Source organism: Cavia porcellus, unplaced genomic scaffold (assembly GCF_034190915.1).
Source record: "Cavia porcellus strain 051 isolate PalLab524CR breed Dunkin Hartley unplaced genomic scaffold, mCavPor4.1 scaffold_9, whole genome shotgun sequence".
NCBI classification, from domain to species: Eukaryota; Metazoa; Chordata; class Mammalia; order Rodentia; family Caviidae; genus Cavia; species Cavia porcellus.
The window spans coordinates 67,886,137-67,912,502 of NW_026947492.1; the positions used below are offsets into that span (position 1 = coordinate 67,886,137).

The window sequence follows — 26,366 nt, forward strand, 5'->3', positions numbered from 1 at the left end:
TTTGCTGGCATAGTGATTTTAAAAATTAAAAGTTACACTAAATATTGTGCGAGTAAATACTGCCACCCTCTCTTATCTGTAGTTTTTCTTTTCAGTGTTTCAGTTATTCATGGTCAACTCTAGTCTGCACATATTGAAGGCATAATTCTAGAGAAAGCTACTCCTACATTTGAGAAACTTGCTATTTGTACTGGCATTGTATTCCTTGCCATTCTGTCCTGTGGCCCCCCCACCCCCACAAAACTTAGTGACCCTTTAGTTCACCACATTTATGTTGCACAAATGCCAGTTAGTAATTCATGTGTCAGCTGAGTTGTCAGGTCCTCTTATATGGTCATATAATTATTTTACTTTATAATGGCCCTGGAACAAGAATGACAATATTGCCAATTTGGATATGCTAAAGAAAAATATAAAAAAAATATTTAAATTTGGAAAAATTTTTATGCAATCAAGAAATGTTTTAAAAATCTTTGGTGGAGATTCCTAAGGTCTCTGAAAAGAGAAAAACCTATTCAAGAAGTTGTGAGAAAAAATAAAACTATGCTGTTTTTCCTCTTACTCATAAAATTCCAAAAGTTTCCACCTTTGTAATTGCTTAGTGAAAATGGATAAAAAGATTTAACTTATCACAGTTATTTCTGTACAGGATAAAACAGTACCCACAGTACCCATGGGATTCATACTGTTTTTCTTAGAATGTGTCTCATAAAGGTAAGAGGAGACAACTGTAAAGTTAATTCAAACTAATACCAGTAACTGTAGTTAAAATAGTAGTAGATTATGACCAGTGTGTTTCTTACTACCTTGGTTTATAATGACTCATATAAAATAGTTTATGAGCAGGCTTTAATATTCTATATTTTCTGCATGTCATGAGCACACGAATTATAACTTAACATGTGGGAAATTTTGTCATTTTTATGTGACAGTTTTGTATTGTTTAATGTAACAGTTAATCATCATAATTGGTACGTGAAATGACATTTTGGATATAGTTTTCATTTAGTTCTTTAAACATTATTGTTTCACTTTGAAATATTACCTTGTGATAAAAGAATTTTAAATGAACTTTTGCCATACATTTTATTTGTTGTTCAATGTAATGATTTTTTATCTAAAATAATATATATTTCCTTATATTTAAAAACATTAAATATTGAATACTGTATCTAATACTCCTTTAAAATTCATCCATGTGATCTTTTGATTTCAGGACTAAATATTGTTAAATTAAAAATATAGAGTGATAGTTTACTAACCTTCTTTAAACATTATATATGTATGTGTGCATTAAAAAGTACTTTCTGATAAACTATGTGATACAAATTACATTGACATATCCACAAAAATATTATTGTTCACTCATACATTAAATAAATACTTCTTTTCTCTGCCTGCCAGAGACTGTGCTTGTTACCCTAACAAAGACTTAAATTGACTCAGTTAGCTGCTTTTGTCTTAGAAATGAGAAGTCTGACAAATATTTTAGGATAATACACAACACATGGGACACAGGGTCATTTTCTAGCTCTGTGCTATCAAACAGATTCATTCAGATAAAGTCAGCTTTAAATGCACTTGTTCTTCTGCCCCAGAAAGGGTAGTACACATTTTTTTCTTATCTATCTATTATCATACTCTGCATTTAAATACTTAAATTGATAATCATGTAACTTCATATCTCTGTGTAGTTGTCTTCAAAATGTTGCATATTGGTTGTATGTATTAATCATTCTGATGCTCACATAGCCTCACTCATTAACGTCAAGTCTACTGCTATCAGTTCTGTGGAGCTATGCAACCAAATTTTAATTCCTTGACTAAGTCCCAAAAGCCCTAGCTGGAGTGGGTTGAGTATTTCCTAGCTGGTTCTACTGAATTCACACATTACCCTGAATTTTGGGTAGGGGAAAGTCAGAGAGGAAAACAGCAACAGAATTTTTGCATTAAATTTCTTTTTTTCCTTTGTTTAGAGTAAGAAACAAAGGTTTTGTCTACTTCTTTCTAATTTCATTTTTCAGGTTATTGTTCTTTTACACCAGTGTCAGTCTATGTCTATTGGGATGAGACATTCAGAAGAAATAATAAAGCATTAACATATTTGTGTATTCTGTCTTCAGAAAATAAATATGAGCTTCAGAAATTCTGTTACAATTTTTTTAAATATTAAGTTTTTTTGTAAGGACACAAAATGTTCTCTAGCATAATCTCCAACTGGTAAGAGCACATTTTACTGAAACTGAATCATCAGATCCTTTCTAATTAAGGGACTTTTGCCAAATTCCTTTCTCATGCCTTGTTCTCATTCATGAGTTTTTAAATATTTTATTTATTTTTATAAACATTTCCATTTTTATTTATTATGTAAGCTTTTAGAATTTATACTCTTTGATTCACAAAGGAGTTATGCTCAAGAATAAGATCAAACACTACAATCACGTTTTAGTAAGCAAGAATAATTCTGTTTCTCAATTTAAGCTTACGAAAACTGATCTTATGACACATGACGAAATGAACAAATACTTAGAAGAAAAAGATACACTACAGTACTCAGTGCTAATCCCAGAGTGTCATGATGTGAAATGCAGCAATACTATTATTCTTTATTCAGAGTGCTTTTAGCCTAATTTGGTTTGTTTAATCTAAACATAAATGAAGATATGGATAACTGCATACATGTTTAAGTGTATAGGATTGATAACCATTTTACTAAGTTTTTGTTGGATAATTGAACAGAGCTGTTTGCAATATTGCCATGTGAATCCCCACTTTATATGTTCCACTTTTGTATCCTGAACAACTATTTGTAAGAAGACAATATGTAAACATCAACCAGTGATTTCTTACTGTTTATTGTTTCTTTGAAAGTATGTATCATTTCTATCCATTTTCTGTTTTGTTTAGTCTTTCTTTAAATAAAATTTTAAAACAAGAAAACTCTATATCTAGTCATACTGAAAAAAATTTAAGGGCTATGTTAATTTTCCTTCCTTACTTGGTTCATATCATTTGTTCTAATTATCTTAGGTCCTTGAGAAAAGCAGACAAGGATAGTTTTACAGAAACATCCTGTAAGCCCATAGTACTTCTTATATAATGATATAAACATTTTGTACTCACTAATTTATGCAAAGTTCTTTGATGTTTCTCCTGTTTCAGATGTAAGTAAGCCAAGTTTTGTCCCTCTCTTGGCATCTGAAGACAGAGCTTGGCTAAAATGTAACACAAGGAAAGCTGTCTCCTTCTTGTGCAAAGTCAGGAATACTTGTGAGCTGCTTTAGCCTCCTTATTAACCTCACAACTCTCTCTTGATGACAGTGATCTCCTGGGAAACCTCTTTGATGTTCTTGACCTGAGTGCAAAGTAACTGATTTCTAAAAATGCCTCATTATGGCCTAGTAATGAGTGTTTTTCACTTGAAATTACTTGTTAAATAAAAATGTCATGTCTAACCACTCTAAGGTCAATTTTTAGAAATGTATTGCTTGCATTTTAGAATTACTCATATATTTTGTGAATTTCCAGAAACTTGTTTAATCAGAGGCATATCTCTGAGTTCAAATATTGTTCATTTCATATTGTGTATTTCAGATATGAAACAAATCATACCAACACATGCATGTATTTATGTGTTCAAGAATATTTCTGGCCATTTTGGAACTTAGGTTGCTGGGAAACCAAGAAACCAGCTTGCCTCCCTGGTAAGCAGCCATGGTTTGGGCAAGCTACAGCCACCCCAGGGGAAGAACCACCCAGCGTCACCCCAGATCCATGCCATGTTGGAACTTAGGGCACCAAGCTTGCCTCCCTGGCAAACAGCCATGACCCTGCTGGTATCTAGGCTGAGAATCAAACATCACATCTACCCCATTAGCAAATGGGAGCCAGAGGTCTGAGCAACTCTTGGGAAGCTGACCATATGCAGTATATCGAATGGGGGGGGTGGATTTCCTTCTACCATGTCTTTGAAGGCAAATATTGTTATCACTGTTTTGCTTTGTTCTGATTAATTGTATTGCTCTATTCAAAATTTTGTGTTATGTTTTGATAAGTTCTGTAATGTTCTGTGTTTCATTTGATTTTGCTATACCTGATTGAAAGAACAACTATTGTGAATATGATGAGATATACTGAGGTACCTGTTACTGTTAACCCAGTAACTGGCTGTGAAGTTCTGTTCCAATTTCACTGCACTGTCTCAGCTGGCTTTGTTTTATCTTGTTCTGTGGTATTTTGCTACCTTTAAAATAGCAAAATTTTAAAAAGAATATTTATGACTATGTAGTTTCTAGCAAAAACATGAGCATGATTTTTCAGGCTAGGCAAATCCATTAATTCATTTACCTTCCTAGGAATTCATTACCTATAATGACTCATGTGGGTAAATTTAAAAATTATATATTTTATCATTTTCATTTTCAATTTAAGCATAACATTATTACATTATACCAATCCTCATATCAAATCATTACTATCCTTGCAAAAACTAAACCCTAGGTTATTTAATTTATTTGAACTACATCAGAAAATTGTTATATATGTAGACAGTTTAGTACACAAGAGGAATACAGGATTCAGATTATATTTGTCTCTGTTATAACTTTTTATCATTAGCTTCACTGAGTTAAAGGTGCCTTCAGAGCTGGTAAAATGATAGGTTTACATGAGCCTGTGAGGGAATGGATTAGCTTTTGACTCAATACACTTTGGAAAACAGGTGATACCCAACCATTGCCCAATATGAAGAACAATCAATCCACTGAGAACGTGAGTGGAACTAAGAGTCAAAGGAAGATAAATTTGCTGTCAATGTTTGCTGAAGCGTCCTCTTCTCTTACCCTGATAAGATCTCCTGACCCTGTGGTTTCTAGATTCAGGCCTACAGTTATCAGTAATCCCACAATTTCCAAATGTCCCTACTTAGACTGAATAAATTAATGACTTCCAGTTTTATAAGTTCTAGGTAGCATACTTTAAGATTTTTTTAAACTCCATAACTTTTTAGGCCAATTCATATAATAAAAGACCTTTTACACATGTTTATATTAATCTTATAGTTTCTGTTTCTCTGGAAAACTGTAATATAACCAGCTATCAATATATCTAGCAGAAGTAACATCCAAGTTATAATTTATATGGTCTAACTTTTACAGGTAAAATATCTCTTCTCAGATGAAAACTATTTTTCTCCTCTGTGTAGAAGCACAATATTTGAAAATCACTTTACTGAAAATGTGGGTAGTGCAGCATCCTTTTCTGGTTATACTCAACCTGAAGTTCTCTATCCATGTGGCACTAGTATTATGGAATATAAACCACTAATAATTGTCAAATAAAGCACTAAATATACAATAGTATTTAAAAAGGAGCAGAAGGTTGTTGTTTGGGGACATGCACTTATTGTTTTTTTTTCTGTTCATTTATGCATCACTTTCATAATTGCTTATTAAATCCTGGACTATATTTCAATGAAATGTAAATTCTTCTCTACTGAAAATTTTATAGTCACCTGACCTTTACATAAAGGACAGGCTTTATTAGGGAAAGAAAAATTGTATAAGATGTTTCCATACATTTGATCTCCAAAATTTAAAGATAGATCTAGATAAGGTTTATAAATATGTAACTTGATTATCAGTAGAAGGGATACTTGTAAATATCAGTATCATTATTTTGTTGATTATAGGATACAGAAAAGCCTAGTATTATATCAATAGGTCATTGCTTAAAAATAGCACCTCTTAAATATATATATATATATATATATATATATATATATATATTAGCAATTTTAATGTCTCTTCTGTACTGGAGACACTGAGCAATGCTTGAATTACATATGATTATAAAATTCATCAACAAATAAAATATCTTGGGGGTTTTAGGGATAAACAAAAATTAAACATAATTTCAGAATTGAACCAACAACAAACAACAGCCAACTTGGCTATACTAAATCAAAAATTTGTTCTATTTCTTTTCTGAAGTGGTTTACATAACTGATAACATCAGGGGCTGGGGATTTAGCTCAGCGGCATAAGCACCTGCCTTGCAAGCAGGCTGTCGTGAGTTCGATCCCTGGTACCGATAAAAATGAAAAAAAAAAAAAAAAAAAGACCAACAACAACTGATAGCATCAGATGCCCATAGATTGATTATATCTGGAACGTCAACCAACATCATTTGTGACAATTTTCTTATTTATTCAAAGAAATTATTATACAGGAAAATTGATATAAAACAAAAATTTTATCCAAATATTTCTTTAATTGTGGAAAATAAATTTGCTTAACAAGTGTGATTATCTGGAAAATGAAAATTATTTAGAAAAATTGATAATTGCTCAAGTAATGTTTAGTTTACTTACCATGGAATAATTTATTTTTAAGACTTCATTATCTTGCTCCATGTCTACCAAAAGCAATGTTTTATGTCATCTACTTTAAGTATTGCCATTAAAATTGCATTTTCAAAGGGATATCTTAGATTATCTCAGCACAGATCTTGAAACTATAAATATTCCAACCTCGTAATCTTCATCTGAAACACTATTAAGACCATGCCAACATAATATTCTCTTTTGTACAAGTGATGCATTTTGAATTTCACTTACATTTACTTTCCCAACATTTGTTCAAAACCATAATTCACAGCTCACTTTCTTAATGTTCAAAATAACTGTAATATTGAGGGAAGTCTCCTACTTGAAATTTTTTTTATGATTTATTGTTAGAGATGAACACTTTAATATAATGTTTCCATATTCCAATGGATTAGAAGGCTAACGCTGGTGAAGATTTTACTTGTTAACAGAAATACTTTGTCTTGTCTGAATCCTCACTGAACATTTATGGTAGTATAAAATTATTTCATGTGGAAGATGGGAGACACAGCCCTTAGAAGTCTGGCATTGACTAACATCAGAAGTCTCTACAGTATAAAAACCTTAAAGGGTAGATTTTTATTTTGAATGATCTTCTAACAACCTTCTGAGAAATTTCCACTTTTGTCTCTTGTTTTTCCACAAGAGTTTTGAGTGATAGAAAACTCTCCTCCAAAATTCCATCTGTAGTTAAATACGTGCTGAATCTGTGATTTAGACTTCTAGCAATTATGGTGGAGAAACAATATAGATGACAGAAGCAATTTAATTGCCCTTGTATTACCGGTCATTAGCTTGTCTCAACCCATGTGTGTATTCACTGTGTGACAGACTCACGTGTCCAGCTAGTAGTACACTGAAACTAATTTAAGAGTGTAAATTTTCAAATCACATAAGCATATGAAGCATTTGCCTCTTTTTGAGACTTTCAGTATCAGATATATCTATTTGAAACAAGAATAAAAATAGAGAAACCTGTAAGCTTTTGTCTTTTATAAGCTTCTACAATAAATCTTAATTATAGAGGTACAATAGAAGAGTCAATAGTTTTGATGGCAGTCACTTTACAGAAGAATTGGAAGAATATGTATAAATATTATCTAGTACTCCCAAATCTATGCTTATCAATTTGTAAATTGGTAGGGAACTCAGTTGAAAAAATTGATGTAATAAAGCAAAAAGGATGATATTGTGAAGGTAATATAAATTCATAATTGCAAAGGAAGAGAGAATTTAGAAAATCATTGCTGTCAGATATGATCTCATAGAAGGAATCCTCCTGAGTTTCTTGTGATAATGCATTATATCCAGTGCTGCACAAGGGAAAAACGATAACAAGAGAATGTATACATAAGATATTTTTCACATTCAGAAATGAATTCTGAAGTGAGTGTAACTTCAGGTTTATTGCTATGCTTTGTACGTCACTATGGTCCAAAAAAAAGACCATAGATAGTAAGCAAGTTGTTGACAGTGGCTAATAACCAGATAGAAAAAGAAAATATTGAAGGTATCAGGTGGACAAAAATGGTATATTAAATATAAACAATATACTTTAAATGTTGCTCTCATAGAAGTAGAGAATAGAATCATGGTTATGAGAGTCTGGAGAGAGTAGTTGGTCAACAGGAACTGAATTAGAAAAAGTTCTTATGTGCCCTTATGCAGAAGAGTGAATATAGGTGACAAGGAACTTCATATTTTAGAAAGAACAAAGCATTTTAAAAGGATAAACGCTGTGCACATCAGGAGAGATGTGTTTGGCCTGATTTAAACATTTTTCATTACATGTGTATATATATATATATATATATATATATATATATATATATCACATTATAACCCATTAATATGCACAATGTTAATGTTTTATACAAAAAATCATAAATCTGAGAAGAGAGAAAATAACAAAATTTCCTGTCCCAATTTAATACCACATTTTGAGTGATAACAATTACAAAAATATATAATAATTAGCAGACTGGAATGAAGTATTTCCTCAGGAAATTTTTGAAAGAAACCCTTGATACACAATATGTGACGGGTTTTCACAATTTAGGAATCAGAAACTAAACATTGTAAAAATGTCCAAACTGTTTAACATTTACTTTACCAAAGTAGACATGCCCAGAAAAAATATGATATGGTAAATTTCACCATGATTAGTCATTAAGTAAATAAAAAATAAAACCATAGCATATGTCTACATTTCTATCTAGAATTAATAGGAAACTATCAGATCTCAGAGAAGAATGTGGAGTAATTTTCATATGTGCATATGTGTAATCATATCTGGCATTGAATACCTGGTTGACAGGTATTCAACCAGCTAAAGTAAAACCATGTTTACACATGTACCTATTACCTCATTGTTTGGTTTATAATCTAAATTTCCAATTTTATACATATATAAGCTACAAATGATAATTAGATAAACAAATAATGGCATAGGCATAATAGTGATGTTAAATATCAAGTAATAAATATTAATTATTACTAAATAAACCATATGGATAAAATCTCAAGAGCATACTTATCAATATCAATATACCATATGGTTATATTTGTGTGACTTTCTTTTAAATCTAAATCTGTGGGGTCAGAAATCACAAACCTTGTTCTAGGGAGTTAGAGACAATAGACAATAGTTAGAGACAATAGACAATAGAGACAAAGAGCTCTCTTAGTAGCAGAGAGCACTTTTGGAGTGTTTAAAACTTCTGCATTGTTATTTTAATGCTGATTATGTAAAGATATACATGTAAAAAATCACAAAACATTCACTTTAAAATATTTAGATTCAGTGTATTTCATATTTCAAGGCTCACCATAGAAAACAAATGATTTGGGGCTGGGGATTTAACTCAGCAGCATAAGTGCCTGCCTTGAAAGCAGGCAGTCCCGAGTTCGATCTCCAGTACCGATAAAAAGGAAAAAGACAAAAAAAAAAAAAAAAGAAAAAGAAAAAGAAAACAAATGAGTTTTACTATCTTTCTCAAGCATAATGTTAGGTGCAAAATATTTTATCATGCCAGAGGTAGAATTAGGTCAAGAATATAAAGAGAAGAAATAATTTCAAGGTATGCTGTTTAAAAGCTTGTAATTAATAATGTTCATTAATCAATGCCTACAATAAATCATAGTTTCTGAAAAGTTACTCAGTGTTTTTCAATATAAAGGTACATGTGAATTAGAACTACTTCAAAAAATATCAATTTGCAGCAGGGCGTGCAGTGCAAGCCTGCAATCTCAGCACTAGGGAGGCTGAGGCAGGAGGATCACAGCAAATTTGAGGCCAGTCTGGGCTACAAAGTGAATTCATGCCCCAAACTGAATGGCACAGTGAAACAGCGTCTCAAATGACAAAAAAAAAAAATCAGTTTGAATGTCTTAAAATGTCAGATTTGGCAAATTTTAAAGTAAAATGGAGAAATGCTCAAAAATGTACTTTCAAAAGCCATAATCATAATTATTAAGAAATATAATAATCCAAATTAAATGAGCAATTCACATATTTGTCTAACATTAGAAAGTTTTAAAGATTAGCATGTGTGGAAAGAAAAGCAGACAGTCTTACTCTTTTGGGGGATACAAATTCATTCAACATTTTTGAAAGGATATTTGACACCAATAAAATATGAAAATAAATATACCTTCATTCAACAAATGAACTTGAACATTTTTATGGAGCTACACTGTCAAGTATAGAAAGCACAAGCATAAGATCATGAAGGAGATATTTAATTATTGATATAACATCCTTACTTTACTAGTTGTGTAGTGTAAAGCAGCTTTTTAAAACTCAGAGAACTATTTTTGTACTCTCAGGAGAAAATATCTTTCAAAAATTCTTTATAGGAGAAAACAAGACATAGAATAACAATATAGAATATATAATGCAGTAACATTTACCAAATTAGGTTAATATCATTTATTTTAAATTTAGAAAGATATTACTTCTTTATTTTACCTAGGAGTGGCCTGGTAGGTTTGTCCCAAAATTGTATGAAGCAGGTCTACATATTTGGGTGTTGATAATATGCAAGGAAATGTTTTTAATAAATTAAATTAATTTTTAATTAAATTAATTTGCAAATTATCTAACACTGTAAACAACTGGTTTTACCTTGGCATAGCTCACAATATGTACTTTACTTGTCTCTCATTCAATAAAGTAAACATGGATCAGAGCCACAGTATCTGATAAAAAGATGGCTGTTTTTCTCTCCAGTACAGAAAGACACTGAAACACACAAAGTCTAAGATATGCTACCTTTTTCTCACATCGCTCAGGAGAGAATAAATTTAAGAATTTTGGCTAGAATAGTTGGAAATCCCCAAAGCTTTCTAGACCTCAGTAGAGTTCTTGAGGCACCCGAGAGACCTTTCCTATAGAGATGAGTAATGCACTTTTAAAGTCTAAGAAATAGGGCTCTCCTTCACACTGAGCTGCAGACCTCAGGGTCTCACAGGGGAGGACAAGCCGCAAACAGGAACTTCTGAAAGTTGAAGGCCATTCATTGTGCAGAAAGTGAACTACTTCAGGGATAAGTAAGATCAAATACCACCTTAAATTTTAAAAAGCCCATTCAAAAATTGATATGAAAATAACTAATAATCAAATTTCAACTTAAAAAATAAATAAAAACTGGCTGTCCTGTTTAAAGGGATTATTGCAAATCAATAGTGTTGCTCAGTTAAGATATGTGTGATTTGAAGATTTTACTGTATTTCAAATACTGAGTTTGATAAGTAAAATTATTTTAAAATGAAATTATTGGTTAATTTTATCTATTTTAAGTAAAATTTCTTGTATTCATCTACAATATATTTAAAGCTTATTTATTAATCAGATATTTGCATTTTTTTAAAGAGATGAATTTATAATTCTAGATTTCTTAAGTTTCATGATTGTGTCTTTTGTTTCTATATAGCCTTTGCCTAAGTCCTGAGTAAATATCTCATGACTACAATTCACAAACAGCAAGACACAATATGCTTTTACAAAGTTAACTGACTTCCAAAGTTAACTTTTTACAAAGTTAACTGAGAGCCATTCTAAAAGATTTCCATTTTGATTTTTTGTTCAAAGAAAAGGTTTAAATTTGTGAGGGGGAGAATAGCTAGACACAGAGTTAGGTTCTTTGAGATAGGAAAATGTAGGAGACAATATTTAAGCATAAACTTCGATGAGGCCACACAACTCATTATTTTTAATGTGGCATGTGTAATGTAAAAAGTTTGTTATTCACCTATATTTGTATAAGATACTGATGACAATCCAGTTATTTCACAAATTTCAGTGGCATTTCCTTCACAAAAACAGGAATCAAAGGGGATATTCAGAAAACATACACTTTTGTAACTGCAGAATTTGTATTATTAAGAAGTCTACAACAGACAAATATTTATTTTTGCTCACCTTTTTGCTCATTACCTACACACAATAAAATGTATCAGTTTAACCTGGACACAGTAGTGTAAACCTGTCACTCTACCCCACAATACTCGTGCAATTCTCACACAAAAGTTGTAAAACTTTAGGAGTAAATTTTGATGTTATTTTAAAAACATATAAAATCATAGTGTCACTCATGGTAAGAAGAATTTATCTTCCTAAAGTCTGTTCAAGTCTATTTGTTATGTGTCTGTTCATTCTCCTTACTAGCCTTTTGATCAACCCTTTCTCACGGCGACTTTTACTTTGTTAATTTAAATGAAATTTTACAGCATTTGCTTCTTTTGTATTTGTCTTCTTTTTCATGGCATGTAAGTGATCTATCCTGTTTTGTACTCTTTTTTCCTTTTTAGATTAAATTATATAGATCATAGTTCATTTTTCTATTAAATCATGTTATCACATTTCTTTCCAGTTTTTTGCCATCATAAATAGCTTTTGGAATCATTTTGTGTGACTACATGAGGGTATGTGATTTTACTTCTTTTTGATAAATTTCTTGGAATGGAATTACTAGGTAATGGCATCTGTATGATAAATCTGTATGTGTTCAATGTAAAGGAAATTGCCAAAATATTTTCCAAAAAGGCTTCACAGTTTTGCATATCATTGGCAAAATAGGATAATTCTTACTTTTCTGCATCATCACCAACAAAATCTGGCGTTCAATTTTGAGTTACTCATGTCTCAACTTTCTACTTCCATGTAAAACAAGCTCCTTCTAATTTCTTTTTTGCTTCTCTGATTTCTTCTTTGCAGTTTTCAAGCATCGTGGGCTGCAGCCTTACCTGCATCTCACCAGGTTGGCTCTTAATAACACTTCTACTTGGCCCACTTTTTCCTTTAATGGAATTCCTGGTCTGGAGGCTGCACAATGTGGATCTCCATCCCCTTCTGTCTCTTGTACCTAATGGCTGCAGGGGGTAATGTTTTTCTTCTCATCCTAGTTAGAGTGGAACAGAATCTTCATGAGCCCCAGTTCTATTTTCTGGCCATGCTAGCATTACCGACCTTGGCCTTTCATTGTCAATAATGCCCAGTGTCTTGACAATCTTCTGGTTTGATGTCCACCATATTGGCCTTAATGCCTGCCTGACCCAAATGTTCTTCATCCACACCCTTTCCTCAGTCCAGTCAGGGGTCCTGGTGGCCATGGCCATGGCTTCTGATGGCTTGGTTGCCATCTGTGCTCCACTAAACTACACCAGGATCCTGACCCACTGCACTGTTACCTGCCTTAGTGGAGCTGTCCTCATCGGAGGCACCACTCCTATAATGACAGATAGTAATTTTAAAAATATATAACAGTAATAGTTTTCCTAGGATCAGATTTTTAACAATTAATTAACCTGCTTATAAATAACATAATTGGGCACTGGTCTTTAAGACAGATCAGTGAGGTAGAACGATAGTATTGAGTGTTTTTCTTACATGGAGGACTTTATATTTTAAAAATCAGTAGCAGAACAGGAAAATAAACAATGAATTCAGTTTTTGGCTTTAGTATTGCAACTGATTTAGAAATTGGATTTATTATCATTAAGTGGATGGACATTGAAGATCATATTCTTAAGTGAAACAAATTGAACACAGGAGTGTAAATATCACATTGTCTCTCTGGTGTGAGAAATGGAAATTGTACATAATAAAACTAAATACTATATTCTTTGGAATAGGAAGAAATTGTTCAAAAGAAAAAGGGGACTTGGGGGTGGAGAGAAAGGGGGAATGAAAAGGAAAGGACAAAATAGGAACTAGATTCTGTAAATAAGAAGGGGAAGAGGAAGAGAAAGGGAAAAGAAAGAGGAACTAAGACATCATTACAGATTCCAATGTTGAATATATATATATATATATATATAATATATTTTTATTATATATATATATAAATTATAATTTTTATTATTATTGTTTATTGGTACAATTTATATAAATTGTACCAATAAACAATAATAATAAAAACAAATTGAATTCATGATTGTAATAACCACAGTAGTTATAATTTATTTTTCTAGCGATTGAAATATGGCTGCATTTTAAAAGTATTTGTAGTGTTACATTCTCTATGTAATTTCAAAAAGTTCTTTCACTATTCAGTTATCTTTGCTTAATTATGATTTTCAAGGTACAGTACACTTTTAAATTTTTATGAAGCCTAAAACTCTACTTCATTTTATCTTTCACATCTTTGAAATTGAGTCATTTTCTAACAATTAAAAGTATTTTGTCTAAGCATATCTCCCAAGGCTTTTATTATTTTAGATTTCACACATAAATCTAATTGTAATTACTATTAGTTTTATACATGTATACAACTATTTTCCATATCAATATATTGTTCTACCAGCAATATTTGTAGAAAATATTAGATTTTACCCATTAGTTATCCTGATATAATATGTTTAGTCTATATTCAGCAATATAGTGCACTTCAATAAACTGTGTCAAAATTTTATGTTCCTAGATTTCTGTATTTATTATGATAGTATTATGATGAGAATTAAAATCGTGTACTACAGGTTTTCAATTTTGATATCAAAAATATTTGACTCTCTAGATCCTTTGTTATTCCAGTGAATTTTAGATTCCTTGTAAAATGTTTCATCTTGTCCGTCACTGATTGATTTAAACTTTGCTACTGTTTCACATGACATCTCAGAAAATAAGACATCCCCATCTTGTCTTTATTCTTCTTTTCTTTCAGATTATCACAACCAAAGAAAAGTAGTTACCACAAACATCTCATTAAAATTTTAATTAAAATTCCTTTGTGTCTGAGCATTAATGGTAACTAGATTTCTCTGTGGGCAGCAGTTTAAGAATCATCAGTGAGCTTTATATCTAACAATCCTGTGGTTGAAGATTCCTTAACACTTTTTACTCCATTAAGCTCACAGAATCTGGAATATGTGAGAAATGATAGGCCAAATGCTGTACTAAGAATATAAGTTTTTACGTGTTTGTATTTTATTGAAAAAATAAAAATTGTGTGTGTGTGTGTGTGTGTGTGTGAGAGAGAGAGAGAGAGAGAGAGAGAGAGAGAGAGAGAGAGAGAGATTGAAGTTTTCCTTACAATACATTTGGGACCATTAGCCAAAGTAATAAATACTCTCCCTAAACAATTCAGTCTGTATAGCTGTAGTGTCAGCCCAGTGAAGTTCTCCTGCCATAGTCATCAAGGTAAACTTAAATATTAGAGTGGTGTGGAATCTACTAGAGTACAAAGGGAAAATGAAAAGTGAGAAACAGAACATATTGGTTAGAATTCTTTTTCCTGATCTCTAAAAATTCCTTTGGAATGAAGGTAAAAAGTGTGTTATTGGTTTTACATTACTTAGTATACTTTTCGGTATCTTTCATCTACCCACAATGTTTATTTTGAGGAGGTCAAGGTATGACTTTTAAGTTAGTACAATATAGACTTAAGTAAAATCAGGAGCCTTTAATTATGTACCAGTGAGTGAAGAACCTGCCCACACTCTTCCAAAATGATGGCTGAAGCCTCTTTGCTTTCATTCATAGAGGCAAACATGCCCTAATTCCAGTCCTTCCCTGGTAATAGTCTCAAAATGTATTTGTTTTCATTCAGTCCTTCTTAAAGTCAATCTCCATGCAGCAACCAGAGTGAATTTTCTTAAACAAAAATGTGTTTATATCAACCATCTATTTAAAAGCTTTTGGTGATTTCCTAAGGCTTATTACACCATGGAACATCCTTGCAAACTATCACCTCATCACTATTTCAGTCAGGCCCTCTGTTTCTCCAAACCAGATTACCCTTTGAGTGATTCTCTCAAACATAGGCAGAGCACAGTCCCACAGTGTCTCTTGACAGGTACAGCCCTTCCTTCCCAACATCTTTCCCTAGTATTGTACAGTTGTTGATTTCATTCCACACACTTGTAGAAACATCTTTGTGTTAACGTAATTCCCGCCCTGCCAAGAGAGAACACAATAGTACAATTCTGGAAATGAATTTGGGTATCTGTTTCTGTAATCCAGTTCTATACACTGTTCAAGGAATGAAAATTAGTATCTCACGCTATAATGTAAGTTTGCCAAAAGTTGAATATCAGTAACTCTTAATGAGAGAAGTAAAAATCTTCCCTAAAACTGTGACAGTAATCCAACTAGTACCTGCATGGTTTCTTTTTAACTTTTAACTTTTAGGAAAATAACTATTTGTGTCTAGTAAAAGTGTTCTCTCCCATATGAGAATGACTTTACAGGAAATGAAACTATTCAACTTAGTTTTCTCTTTAGAGATTTTGAAACTTTCAAATGCAACTGAATAAAGGTCATTTGACACACATTTTAGAAATATTTGTATGATCATACTCCTAGATTTCATAGAACTTAGTGTCAGTAATGATATTTTGGTGGAATGAAGTCAGAGGAATAAATTCTCTCACACCATTTAGATATTAGAAGAAAGAGACACTCTTTCAATGTATTCTCAGAGCATAAAGCAACCTTTCGGCTATAGCATTTGTTCACAAGTCTGTAGTGACTGGAATGGTATGAAAATGTATTCTAAAGTCAAGATACACACCTTGTACTGAGAGTTTCCAAGGGGCACGGAGTTGTATGAGAAATATTAGAAAATGTATCTTTTATGGGATTTGAGGATATTTTAATTTTTAAAAAATGAAATTTGCAATAACAGGGACAAGATTTAAAGAGATACAAGTTTCTAGCTTAACAAAAATTTTGTCTTCATAGATCAGAATGTATTATTCTTGCCATGTGATAATCTATAAATGGTAAATATCATAAAATAACTAAAATTTAAGAATTTTCTCTTTGGATAATACATGACAATGAATCTGATTTTATGACTTTCATCAATTGTGAAATACAGGCCTATTTCCTTCCTTCCTTATAAAGCCTTATAAAGTTTTCCCTTATTAATTGGAAAGGCTTTATTCTTGGTTTCTTGATACGGAAATATTTGAAGCTATAGTATATGAAGTTATATTCAAATATTTCAAGGGAAAAGACAGACACTATGGTAACTACTATTAAATTGGGTTATTTGGTGGTGAAGCACTAGGTTGCTGAAACAGTCATGCTTTGACCTGTATTATTATGTTGTTATGTCCCCTTTTATTTCAATCTCTCCCTTATTAATTAAAAAATTATTTAGTTATTTTTTATGCTTTTTTAATTAAGGGGAAAAATTTAAAAAACTAACAGGACATATTATAGTAACTTTTTTGATTTCCTATTAACTTGTTTTGAAGTCCTGTAATGCTCCAACAATCTTGTTTTGACTGATTAGACTCTGTTCCATTCTGTATGATGGTATCAAGTTTGGACGTATAGGCAACTACTTTGAAGGCAATAAGATTCACTAAGATGCCCCTTCTGGTTTGACTATTGTTTCCTTTGGAAGTACTGTAATGTTTACAATGTTTAAGTTTTATTGGTCTTGTTCTCTACTGTTTTGTTCAACTTTATAATACCTAATGATAATACCTATAATACCTAATTCTTTTTAAGGAAACAAGAGACATTATGGTAACCACTGTTGATAACCTTGTACTCTGTTCTTACATCATGTACTATGTCTATCCTTGGTTTTGACTGACGTTTTGTTTTGCCATATTTGACTTTATTCTCTTCCAAAAAAAAAAAAAAAAAAGTAATAAGAACTAAGGAGTAATAAAACCCAAAATGTGTAAATTTTGTTGTAAAAAAGAGAGGGGGAAAAAGTGCTCTAAAGGATACAACTGCAAGTGTGTTTAGGGGTGTTAAATAGCTGACCATACTAATGTTTTTGGTTGGATCATTGCACACAACTGTTTGCAGCCTCTCTGTTTGAATGTTCACTTTGTATGCTTTGATACTGTGACTTGAGCAACTATCTCTAAGACGATAATGCATAATCTATTAACTGGTGATTTCTTACTATTTTTTTTTTGTAGTTCTGTATTACTTGTACCCTTACGCCACTTTGTTTTGTTTTGTTTTGTTTCTCTTTTTCCTTTTAAATAAAATTTAAAAAAATAAAAATAAAAATTACCTGAATTTTTCATGCTGTTATTTTCTTGTTCATATATTAAAATACTACATATAATCTTTACCTACTATTCTACTTAATGTTACAGTACATATCTATACCCACAAATGTAAATCATGTACCTAAAATTGTGATTCACACTTCTACAATGTCCACAATTTCTCTTGTCCTTATCTTCTTTTTCCCTCACATTTAATTATTTTAAATTTTTCATTATTTATTTTGGTGTTTACATGTTATTATCAGTAACTTTAAAATGGGGCCAGAAATTTAGCTCAGCAGTATAAGTGCTTACCTGCCAAGCACGAAGTCATAAGTTCAGTCCCTAGTACAAATAAATAAGTAAATAAAAGAAATAATGATAATAATTTTTACTTTTTTACTGGTCATAGATTTTTTAGTTTTCATTTTAAAACAGAAAAAGAATAAAAATAATGCTACAAAACTTCAAAACAAAATAATAGGTAATCAGCACTGTTAGTATATTGAGTATTGTTATCTTCAAAGTAGTAGTTCAGATTACAAAATATAGGCATGAAGAAGAAACATTATTTATAATGTTTTAAAAATTGTATGAAACTTTTGATTTTTAATATGATGTTTAAATTTCTCTGTTTTCAATTTTCTTTTTAGGAAATAACTAGAAAAATTCTGATCAGTTTGTTGTGGTTCTCAAAATTGTTTTCCCATTTGTCACCTCAAATTATTGCTTTTGAGAATCCTGAAGTCAGAGTTTATGCATCTTTTATTTAGTTCCCCTGGAATTATCTCTTTTTTATTATGAAAAATATTCTTCAATAAATTTCTCAATGCATTTAGTTCAAAAGTTGTATGGGTCTGAAACTGTCTTCACTTTACTATCATATTTCATTAGTAGCTATGTGTCCAGAGTACCATAGATTGAAACAAAGAAAAATAATTGTTTAGACATTTAATAATTTAATAATGACAAGAATAATGACTATTTGGTCCTCTGTGTTTCGTAGATTTTTTCATTTCCCTTTTCTTTACTTTATATTGTTTTGTTATCAATAAACATTCAAGATACTGTTATTTTCCACCAAGTCTCAAATGTCATGAAGAAGGGTGTGAATTTATGCTCTGAGTCACTTTTTTAGCCTGATGTAACCTTTCAAGCTGATAACTAGCATGTATATACACATTATGCATCATATATCATCTATACTGAAATGTTTTTATATAGTTCTACCCTCAATATCTGTCTTCTCTCTTTTTAAATATTTCAATGTCACACCTCATATCTCCTTAACTGGTTTTCATATTATTTTTTGACTTTTATTTTATCTGCAGTTGAGGAAGAAGAAAAAGAAATAGATGCCATGCATTGTCTAAAAGTTTTCCTCTGCCTGAGATTCTTTACCATGTCTTTTTAAAAGGTTCATCTGGTTTCTACTATATGGCACTATACATTTTATTTATCTAAACAGATACTTCAGGAGAACTTGAATTGGTACTTTGCTAGAGTAATATTGTTTCAGAACTTTGTGAAATTATTTTCATTTGATAAAGGCAAAATTGTAAGTTCAAGACGGTCAGGTCAAATTTCATGACAGTACTGGGATGAGGATTTGCAGTGACACATTTAGTTAATGTAGGATAAGTATAATTTCTTCAGCTAGGATATTATGCAGATTATCGGATGATATATCACATAGTGTGACATCAAACTGTGCATGGAGAACATGACTTTAGTTTTAGAAATGCTACATTCAAAGTACACGGAGGTAATAGAAGAGAAGAATGAAGAAGCTACACAGTCAAAAGCAACTAAAGCAAAAAGAACAAATTCAGTCACTTACGAGAAACACAGCTGAAAGCAAGGTACTATTTATAATGCCCAGATCATGAGAAAACTTTAAGGAATTTAAGCTGTACCCATGGAAATGAGATAAATATTAGGATGAGATCAGTTTATGGAGGCCAATAAAGACAATTTGTATGGATTAAATACTTTAGATGTTAAATGCTTTCAAAAGATCAAACAAGGTAAGTGTATTAGTGACTTGGATGTTATGCTTAGATGATAACACAACCTAATACACCTAAGAGTATCTTGCATCAGAATTTTCTCTCATTCTGTGATAATAATTATTAAGTCTCCCTTTTAGTCAATAATATGAGCAAATTTGAAAATAATATTGTTACCATAGGGATGAAGCACTGACTATGGGGCGTACAGGAGGGCATGTGAAATGCTTATACAAGTGTATCTTCATTGACCTTATATATAGTTTAATATTAATATATAAATGGTATACTATATTTTATAGGGTATGCACATATTTACAAATATATATAATGCAATTTAGGTATATTAATTATGAAATAGAAATTAGGAGTATATTTTTATTGGGAATTCAGGCTAAAAATTGGTTTTGTCTATTTTTTTTAATCTAAATAATTTCAGCATCTTATATTACAGATGTGAAGAATCAAGCAAAAATGTTTGCACTGTAATGAAAGGTGAAATTATAAATAATAATATGCTAAGCATACTAAGTTGAGAAAAATATTACTTTTAAGAACAGGAAAGACACCTCCTTAGTTTTAAAAAGAATGACAGTGCCCAGTGAAAGTTATATATAGTGGTTTAAAAGTTGAAACAGTTCCAGATGAAAACTTCAAAACACATGAAATGGGGTGGTGAGGAGGGCCAGAAGAAAGAAGTGATGCAGGGAGAGATGAAGAGAGAGTGAGAGGGGAACACAGGATATTTCTTTCTAGTTGAAGAGGAATCTTACCCTGATCCAGAGCTCAGAAATACTGGTTACACTGTTGCTTAAGATCATTTATGCCTTAATTTCTCCTCTTAAAGTGTTAGTTAGCCCATATTTTAAGATGTAATTCTTTGTTTTTACTTATTTTTAAGGTAACAAAATTAGGAAAGAAGATAGGAAAACAAACAGGCTCTTCATAGAGAGTCTGGTCCAACTAAAAGTAGGAAAAATAAGTCCACCCACAGTGGAAAGGAGAGGCCACTGTGGGTGAGAGGCACAGAGGTCAGAAATCTTTGCTTTCATTATCACATGATCTCAACCTGTCTTCCCAACATGCCTTATTTAGAGTGAACAGAACACAGCATACAATTTAACCCAAATCTTAACGTACATCTGCCCTAGTGGTGATTCCTAATAAAAGTAATGCAGTCTCCCACAGCAGTCTCAGAAGAAGAGTACTCTCATTCCGTTACATAAGAATCATTGCTATTTTATTCCCATAAGCCTTTGTTCCTCATCTACAGCATTTATCAGGACTGTTTAACCAAATTAGTGGCCTGTTAAATACGATGTTTCATTTTCTTCCTCCTTAGGTTGCATGTCTGAGAAGCCGTTTTGAGCAGAGCTTCTCAAAAGCTTTCCATGTCTGAATTCAACACCACAGAGTTTCAGCCTTCTCTTTCCATCCTCACAGGTCTCCAAGAGCTTCTATGCTCCTGCTGTGGCTGGGGCCACTCCTGAGATTGACGTACATCATTACAGTAGTGGAAAACTGCACAGTGATACACTTGATGCTGAATGAAGACTTCAGGAGCCCCAGTACCATTTCTTTTCCATGTTGTCTGGGGCTGATATCATCCTGTATGTCTCCACACTTCTCTCTGTGTTAAAGGTCTTTATCCTTGGCCTCTATGAAATTGCTTTTGATAGTTGCCTCACTCAACTCCTTTGTCCATACATCCTCTTCCATGGCTCAGGAATCCTGCTGGCCATGGAATTTGACTGTTTCATTGCCATCAGTAAACCCCTGCAATATACCACCATTCTCACCAGCTCACATGTCACCAAAATGGGACTGGCAGCCCTGACGAGGGGCGTAGTGCCCATGACTCCAGTGCCCATCCTGCTAAAGCAGCTGCTTTTCTGCAAGGGCCAGACACTCTCGTATTCCTACTGTCTCCACCCAGATGTCATGAAGGTAGTTTGTGGACAAGTCAGGATTAATATTTTATATGGGCTGGTTTTGTTTATCTTTTCTTTTGGGGTTGACTTTCTATTTATAGCCATTTCTTACATTCCGATATTTCAAGCAGTGCTGGGTATTGCTTCCAGAGAAGGCCAGATGAAGGTGCTCAACACCTGTTTGCCACACAATTGTATTGTGTTTATTTACTAAGGACCTCTCCTGGCAATAACTGTCAGGCATCGAATCAGCATAAGAAGTTCTACAGTAGCACATGCTGTCTTCGGCAATATCACCTATTTATGTCCCGAGTACCCCATTTTGTACAGCCTGAAGACCAAGCACATCTGTGCTGCTCTGAGAAAGTTGTGCAAGATTGAGAGAAGTTGAAGAATTAGAGAAGTTAATGATGGTTTAGGTGAGGAAAATACATGACTTGCAGTTGTATAATCATTTGTCAAATCCTTGTTGGCATCTAATCCGTGGAATAGATATAAATGTAATATAAAATGTAACAAGTTATGACTTTATGGCTTAAACCAATATATACTCATAGTATTTTCTTTGCTCCTACATATCTTGAAATGCAGCTTGAGATATTTTATAAGCAAAATGGAAACAAATGAGAAAGACTTCATTCCAGTATTTATGTTATTCCCTGTCATAGGCAGGTCTATCATTGATCTTATTTCCAAGTTAAATTTATAATTGTATAGCTTTTTAAAGAAGTCATCAAATATCTTTCCCTATTTTCCAACTTTCTGCTTTGTCTCTTTAGTTCATTACATATTCTAAAATTCTCCCTCTTGTTTTGCACTACTTCTAGTACAACAAAGTTCATTTGTGTCTTCACCAATTAACTGTTTCAAGTTGCAAAGTGTCTGGATCTTAGAAAAAATTCAGAAACTTTCCCATGTGCTGCTTCATTTATTCAAGAGTTGAATCATTCAAGAAAACACTCTCTGTCTTCCCCACCAACATATGAAAGTCCATAATTTGTAGAAATTGTTTATTCTAAATTCAATTATAGATTCTACTAGTGTTTTTACTGTTATTTGTCCCACAATCATGTAATACAGTATATGTAATCATTTGGAGAAGAAGTTTTAGGAGCCAGTCTACAAGTTTTGAACCTCAGAGGAAGATGATCAAGGATTAAAAACATAAATGGTCTTTATTATATTGAGGTAAAGACAATCTATTCCAATTTTCTGTAAAGTTCTTATCATGAATAAATGTTGGACCTTATCGAAGGCTTTTTCTGCATCTATAGAAATGATCATGTGATTCTTACTTTTGGCTTTATTGATATGGTGGATTACATTTATTGATTTACATATGTTGAACCATCCTTGCATTCCTGGGATGAATCCCACTTGGTCATGGTGTGTAATCTTCTTGATGATTTGCTGCATCCTATTTGCCAATATTTTATTGAGGATTTTTGTATCGGTATTCAGTAGGGACATCGGTCTATAGTTCTCTTTTTTAGTTGGGTCTTTCTCAGGTTTTGGTACTAGAGTAATATTTGCTTCCAGGAATGACTTAGGAAGGATTGCTTCCCTTTCAATTTCATTGAATAGTTTGAGGAGTGTCAGCATTAGGTCTTCTTTGTATTTCTTGTAGAATTCTGCAGGGAATCCATCTGGGCCTGGGCTCTTCTTTGTAGGTAAGGACTTAATTACATTTTCAATTTCATTAACAGAGATTGGGTTATTCAACAGTTTTACATCCTCCTGATCTAGCTTTGGTACTTCATATGTTTCTAAGAATCTGTCTATTTCTTCTGTGTTATCAAACTTTTGAGACTAGAGGTTTTCGAAATAGGTGTTGATGATCTTCTGTATTTCTATTGGGTCTGTAGTGATTTCTCCTTTTTCATTTCTTATTGCATGAATTTGAGCTTTTTCTTCCTTTTTTTAAATAACATTGGCCAGGGGCTTATCGATTTTATTTATTCGTTCAAAGAACCAACTCTTTGATTCATTGATTCTTTGGATTGTTTTCTTCGTTTCTATTGCATTGATTTCTGCTCTGATTTTTATAATTTTGTCTCTTCTTTTGGCTTTGGGCTTGACTTACTCTTCTTTTTCTTGCTGTTTGAGGTGTAGTATCAAGTTATTTATTTGTATTTGTTCTGTTTTCCTGATGTGGGAACTCAGTGCAATAAATTTCCTCTGAGGACGGCTTTCATTGCATCCCACAAATTCTGGTAAGCTGTATCTGCATTTTCATTTTCTTTAGGGTATTGTTTAATTTCTTCTTTAATTTCTTCTGTGACCCACTGATTACTCAAGAGTGTGTTATTCAGTTTCCATGTGTTTGCGAGATTTTTGCAGTATCTTTTATCATTAATTTCTAATTTCAGAGCGCTATGATCCGATAACATGCAGGGGATGATTTCAACTCTTTTGCATTTGTTTAAATATGTTCTGTGAGCTAATATATGGTCTATTTTAGAGAACGATCCATGTCCTGCTGAGAAGAATGTGTATTCTGATGTTGTTGGGTGGAACATTCTGTATATGTCTATCAAATCCATTTGTTCAGGGTGTGATTCAGTTCTGTTATTTCTTTGCTCATTTTCTGTCTGGTTGATCTGTCCCTTAGTTTCAGGGGTGTATTGAGGTCCCCTTTACAATTGTGCTACTGATAATTTGAGTTTTCATTTCTGTTAATAGTTGTTTTATATAACTGGGTGCTCTGGAGTTTGGTGCATATATATTTAAGATAGTTATCTCTTCCTCTTGGAGTTTTCCCCTTACGTGTATGTAGTGATCTTCTTTGTCCTTTATGGTCATTTTTGGTTTAAAGTTCACGTTGTCTGCTAACAGAATGGCTACTCCTGCCTTTTTTTTTTTTTTGGATTCCTGCTGCATGAAGCATTGTTTTCCATCCTTTGACTTTCAGTCTGTGAGTATCCTTCTGGGATATATGGGTTTCCTGTAAACAGCATATGGTTGGATTTTGTTTCTTGTTCCATTCTGCTAGTCTGTTTCTTTTGATTAGTGCATTGAGACCATTTACATTAATGGTTATTACTGTTAAATGCTGGTTTATTGTTGACATGTTATCTCTCTGCTGTTGCATCTTTATCTTTCTGTTGTGTTTAATTATCTGCTTTGCTTAGTGGTTTTTTCCTTTGTGTATCTAAACTGTCTTTCAATATTTTTTGCAGGGTTGGTTTGGTGTTCATGAAGTTCTTCAGCTGTTCTTTGTAATGGAAGTATCATATTTCACCATCTATTTTGAATGATATTTTTGCAGGATACATCAGTCTAGGTTGGAAATCATTTGTTTTCGGAACTGGAAAACTTCACTCCATGCTCTTCTTGACTTTATCGTTTGTGCTGAGAAGTCTGCTGTGATTCTGATAGGTTTTCCTTTATAAGTGATCTGTCTTTTCTCTCTGAAAGATTTTAATAATCTATTCTTGTGATGGATTTCTGGGATAGGGATTATTATATGTCTGGGTGTAGTTTTATTTTGGATATGACTATTTGGAGTTCTATGTGCTTCACTGATCCTGATGTCAGTTTCTGATCTCATGCTTGGGAAATTTTCAGCTATTACTTCTCTAAATATCCTCTTGGCATCCTTTGTGTTGTCTCCTTCTTTTTCATTAATCCCTATCATTCTTATGTTATTTTTCTTTGCATCGTCTTGCAGTTGCTGAATTGTTGTTTCCTGATTCCTTGTTATTTTTAGGTTTGAAATTCTATCTTCACTTTCATTAAGGTGGTTTTTACAACTTTCAGTGTAGTTTTTTATTTCCTGTATATCTCTGTGCATCTGCATTATGTATTCTGTTTGTTTCTTATATTGCTCGTCTAGGGATTCTATCTTTTTGTTTAGTTCCTCCAATTTTTTATCTGTGTTTTCTTTAGATGTATTCAGAATCTCTTTCATTTCTTTAATCATTTCATCTTTTACCTGGGAGATTATTTCGAGTTTGAATTTCTTTAAAGCTTCCTGGAGTTGCTTGTTAATTTCAGTAGCTATTGTGTCCAATATTTGAGGTGAATGTCATATGTTTTCTTCTATATACATTGCTCCTAGGGTTTCTTGAGATGGGCTGGAGGTTTGAGGTTGTAATTTGGTCTTTCGTTTTGTCATTTTCCTATATTTCTGTGTTTCAAGTGTTATTTGAAAGCTTCTTCAGGATCTGTTGGAAATCCCCTTCTTTGTTTGCAGCTCCTGAGACTCCGGCACCCCGTTACCCCAAGCTTCTGGGACTGCATAACCAATGGCCCTCCTCTGCCTGTTCAGAACTCTGCAGTTCCAGATAAGCTGGGCCTCAGGGACACTGTGCACCCACCTGCCCTTTGGAAGCTCCACAGCTCTCCAAGCGCAGCTGGGATGCAAAGGAGGATGTAGCTGCCTCAAATCCGCCTCTCCACTTCACTGCACCCAGAAGCCTGGAGGGTCCAAACAGTCTGGGCTTTGGGCAGAGTGTGCTGAGCACTCACCACTGGCCGCAGTGCCTCTGGAATCTGTGATTCTCCCCTGCTTGCTGAGACATCCACATAAAAATATGTGGTAATCATGATTCCCCATTATGTGGCCTTGAAGCCTTATAA

At 32.7% G+C, this 26,366-nt stretch overlaps 1 pseudogene; it reads left to right on the plus strand.

Annotated features, from left to right (window-relative positions):
* Positions 1-21,245: 21,245 nt before the first annotated feature.
* On the plus strand, positions 21,246-22,176 carry LOC100723798 (olfactory receptor 51I1-like; annotated as a pseudogene).
* The last annotated feature ends 4,190 nt before the right edge of the window (positions 22,177-26,366 follow it).